This window comes from Pygocentrus nattereri, chromosome 9 (genome assembly GCF_015220715.1).
Source record: "Pygocentrus nattereri isolate fPygNat1 chromosome 9, fPygNat1.pri, whole genome shotgun sequence".
NCBI classification, from domain to species: domain Eukaryota; kingdom Metazoa; phylum Chordata; class Actinopteri; order Characiformes; family Serrasalmidae; genus Pygocentrus; species Pygocentrus nattereri.
This window is the reverse complement of record NC_051219.1, coordinates 3,767,165-3,772,442: the sequence shown is the minus strand read 5'-3', so window position 1 is coordinate 3,772,442 and position 5,278 is coordinate 3,767,165.

Here is a 5,278-nt window from a genome sequence, read left to right as displayed (position 1 = left end):
CAGTCAGACTTCACCCTAAAGAACTTTGCAATGCAAACACCATCCATGAATCCCAAAGTTCCTTTTTGTGGTGTTTGTGGTGGAAAATTGTGACAAAAAAATGAATTTGAGCCTCTGAGTCTATATCAAAGTGAGTAACAAGTTTATTAAAAAGTGAACATGACAAAAAATGGATTCTCTCTCCCTTTCCTATATCTTTCCTATATCTTTCCTATATCCTTCTCTAGCTGTGTGTTGTGCTTCTTATACCCTTCTGTCATTCCCCCGCCCTTACGTTCCTTTCATGGAAGTAAGCATTAGTCAGCATTATTCTCAATTGTACACCATTCGCTTACATGTTTATCTTATACGACCTGTTTACTGCGAACAGCCAGCGAGAACATCCAGATCCGACCCGTAGCCTTGTGGCTAGGCGCTACGGCTCTGCGTTGATTACAGAAAGCTTAACACTCTAATACGCGCTTCCTAACATGGAAGAGACATTTTTAGCACCAACTGGATTGAAGTGGTTTTCTGTTATGGACTCCAAGGCCTTGGTGCAGCCCTGTACCAAGAGCAAGATGGTCACATGTGGGTAACTGCATGCGTGCACTGAAGACTGTCCAAACGTGACAAATGTTACCAACACATAAGCTGGAGTTTCCAGCATTAAATTGGACTGTAACAGATGTCAAAAACACCAGGTTTCTGGACGTACCTACTCTGAAGAAGACTTCAGCCTACCTGCCACTCTTGAATACTTAGCCATCAAAGTCAATGTCATCCCAGATGAATCTATCTACTGATCTACTCCCTGGCTCAACCACTCTTCCTAGAATGTCACAGCAAGACCGGGCTGAAGAGCAGGCAAATGATCTGATTATCAGCTGTGTCATCAACATCTTGGAACGTTTCAGTAGTACTCTACTTGTAATGCTGGAAACGCTTCAAGAGGAAGATGAGGTGAAGTGGTGAGAACATGTCCATCCACTATGGTCCACGTGTATAATTGTACTAAAAATGACACCACAGGTTTTTCTGCTCATCAGTTAATGACATCATAAAGGAAATTGATAATTCTTTATTGTTTATGTGATGAAGGTTTTTTCTTCAGATGGTCCAGAAAGAAAACTCCATTGTGACTTGCTCCTGTCGTGGGCATTCCTGGTCTCAAACACCTGCAGTGAAGAAAATGACAAGGTCAAAGAGAAAAATAAGGCACCTAGCCCCAAGTACAGCCTTATACCACTGAAGAGGTCTTGAACACAACTGTAACTATTTGTTTGCGATGTATTTTTATTTGTATGTGGTTGTTGATCAGACAATATATTCACTTTCATTACTTTCCTTAAACTCGTTGTCATGTCTCGTTCTTCTCATGTGGAATTCTCTATACCAGTAACATGTCCATGTCAACAAAACATCATCCAAACCTTCACATATTTCACAACAGTCTGTTCCACCAACATTACTCCTCATTCTATCTCCTGGGCTGCTCAAGATTCAGCAGTAACTGTACTGAATGTTTTGGCAGAGAAATGCTGAATCATGATAATGTGGTATAGTTATATTAAGGGTGTGGCTTCAGTCCTTTAGTCTTTCTGTGAAATACTGGCGTAAACAGACTTGACACGAAGCCAAAATGGACCCATCCAAGCTCCGCCCATAAATGTACACTTTCACAGCAGGCTTTTTTCAGCTTTGTCACTTCAGCCCCGAGTGATGGTGAGGACAGCTTCTGCAAATACACATGTATTTTACTCACAAGTGCAACAGCACAAGTAGTTATAATAACATATATTATCTTATGTAATTACACAAGTCTAAAAGGTAAATAAGACCTTATTTAAAGACTTTTTTTTCCAATAAGACTTTTCTGATTGTAAAAGATACACTTGTATAATAAGATCAACTGGTATAATTACATAAGCTGGGCAACTGTAATCCATCTGTAACAGTGAACGCATCACCAGCAGTTACATTATTGTTGCACACATTATTAACATGTAACTACACAGTAATTAGGGACACAAAATAAAGAGAAATTACTTGGACGGTGGCACGGTGGCGTGGTGGGTAGCGCTGTCGCTTCGCAGCGAGGAGGGCCTGGGTTCGATTCCCCGGCCGGGTGACTGGGGTCCTCTCTGCGTGGAGTTTGCATGTTCTCCCCGTGTCTGTGTGGGTTTCCTCCGGGTTCTCCGGTTTCCTCCCACAGTCCAAAGACATGCAGTCAGGCCAATTGGACATGCTAAATTACCCCTGGGTGTGAGTGACTGTCTATGTCTGTCTGTCTGCCCTGCGATGGACTGCCGACCTGTCCAGGGTGTATCCTGCCTTCCGCCCGATGACTGCTCCAGCACCCCCCGCGACCCTGACGGAGAAGCGACTTAGAAAATGGATGGATGGATACTTGGAGTATACTCGTTCTGCTGTATTTGACTGAATGGAAATTTTAATGAATAGAATTTCTTTGGAATTCTAGTGATGAGATGTTAATTAACTCCTTACACAATCAAGGTAGGATCCAAAAATGTCCAATTAAAAAGTTCCAAAAGGGACCAGTAGATGGCGACATATCACAAACTTAAGGTTAGGAAAATGAACAGAATAGATAGATAGATAGATAGATAGATAGATAGATAGATAGATAGATAGATAGATAGATAGATAGATAGATAGATGTACTGATAATATGGAGTTAAAGGAGGGAGACTTACAGTAATTACATGAACATGGAGCTTTCAGGGGTCATTCATGAACACCATTATGACTCCATCATCAATTTGAAAAGTCCATTTTACGTATTCATTAATGATCAGTGAGCGTATAGTATAACAGAGCTTAGGCACACTTAGTGATGTTTTACTTTCATTAAAATTAAATACTTTCTTTTCAGAGAAAAACTACAACAATGAATATATTTTACTATATTTTAAAGTTTGTTATATTATTAGACATAATCTATCATGACAGCTCATAACATCTGCTGGATAACTTTGTATTATGATGAGCAGATTCTTTATTTCAGCCTCTCAGCAGAAAAAGAAGCAGAGGTTTTCTCAGGATGTGGTCAGTAGGCTGGAGACTAAAAATGTCTGTGTCACTTCTCTCTCTCTTAGAGTGGACACTGCTAAACCAGAGAGAGAGAGATGAACAGCGGCGTTCTCTCAGTAAAGATGTGGCTCTGTGTGTTTCTGCTCTACTCTGTGCTGCAGGAATCTTCAGGTGAGTCCACACGACTGTGTGAGTTCTTCTTCATGTGCATCACTGCTGCACTGTAGTGAACTGTAGACAGTGAACTGTAGTGAACTGTAGAAGAGTTCAGGTTCTAGATATGCTGTTATCATCGTGTCTTTATTTACTCTTTCTCCTCTGATCTTGTCCTGTATTGATCACACGTCAAGGTGGACTGTATTCAATTCAGACACCAATTCAGCATTTTGTGAAATCAAACGTAAATAAAAAGCTCTGATAATATAATAAAGGTTTTGCTTTTCATTTTGGCAGAAATTCTGCGCATCACTACAGAAAAGCATCGCATTTCATGCTTTTCTCTGTAGTTTTCACTGTAATGTGGCACAAATTCTTCCCTATACTCACCTATTTACACACTTAGCAATGCTTGACTGTCTACCCTGCAATACGCAACAATGTCTCACTCAATATGAAATATCAACCCATTGGACTGACGTAAGCTTGTTTTATAGTGGTAACTATACACTGGTAAATTAAGCTGAATTTTCATGCTAAGCAATTTACACCAGTCGCTCACAAGCGGACGAGTGAAGCTTCAGGAAGAGTGTATTTAGTTTCTGGGCCAAAAACTATGAAGCGCGTTTGTTTACTGCTGTTGCAGAACTTGTATTAATATCGTTCACCATGTGGAACATTTTTACTTTACGTTTATTACGAAATGCCACTGATGGTCCACTGCAGAACATGTCACATCAGTATAGGCCCGAGGACCACCACAGTGTGCTTTCTGGCCCACTTTTGGTCCACGACCCAGTGGTTGAGAAACCCGGCTCTAAAGAACCTGAGCCATTTGTAAAACCCGTGATGAGAGTCCTCTTATTCTGAAGTGATACCCCTGAACTCTATTAGCTCCCTTTCTGTCATGCTTGCTGTGCCTGTCTTGAGCGAGATTCACTCTCAGCTTTGTTGTAAAGTCTATTTTGAGATTTTTTAATTTTGTCTGAGAAGTTCAGTCGTTTCTCTTTATATGCTTTAAAAATGCCATTTGTAGGTCTTGGATCAGCCGTGATGTATAACTCAGAAAAACATTGGCCACCTTAGTTTCTAACGCTGACTTTTCACAGAGCTGGATATGAATCTCTTTACCAGATTGATTCAAATTTAGACTAAACTCCTGTGGCTTTGACTGAGCCTAGCAGTGATGCTCTTAGCTAATTTTAAGTGGAACTCAAGTATGTGTTTCAGTAGTGATGATTCTTAATGTTCAGTGCTGAGTTTTATATTTTGGGAGATATTTAGTTCAAAACAATAGGATCTAACAGCTCAGCGCTTGGCCATTAAGCACAGGACATTTTTGTAATGAACTTTTTTTTAAGGTAAACATTAAAGTAATTAAAACTGGATATCAATCCAGACGATGAGCTCAGAAACAAGGAGGCGGTCACAATGTTACGCCTGATCAGTGTAGAGTGCAGTAAAGAACCTTGTGGGCTTGTTTTAATGTGGACATTTTCCATTTGTATTTTTTCAAATATTTCATTTATAGAAATCTGCAGTAGCTACACTGTTTACTTTAACACTGAATCTTCACCGCAGTGAGCCGAGACACTTCTCAACATCTGTCACTGTCACTAAACACACGTGACAAAAAGGGAGCGTCTATGTAGAGTTAGAGGCCTGGTTGTGTGTGTATATATTGTCGTATCTCAACACATTATAGCTCGTTTTGACACAATCAGAATCAGAATCAGAATCAGAATCCTTTATTGATCCCAGAGGGAAATTGCAGTTGTTACAGTTGCAAACATTTATGTAAAAGAATAAACACTTTAATAATTTAAATCAAAGATGAAGAGAAATTTGCCATATGTGCATGAGATTTAAGTTTTTATGAATATAGTAAAGACTGTGATAGTAAATATGAAACATCCAGTATAAAGCAGTTCAAGTTATTGTTCCTCTGAGCGCAGTTGTACCTTTTGCGCACAATTATGATTATTATTACACATATGAACAGTTTGGTATTGAGTTTTGCGCAGATGAACCACACTTTGTGAATCACACACTGAGAGAGGAGTTGTAGAGTTTGATGGCCACAGGTAAG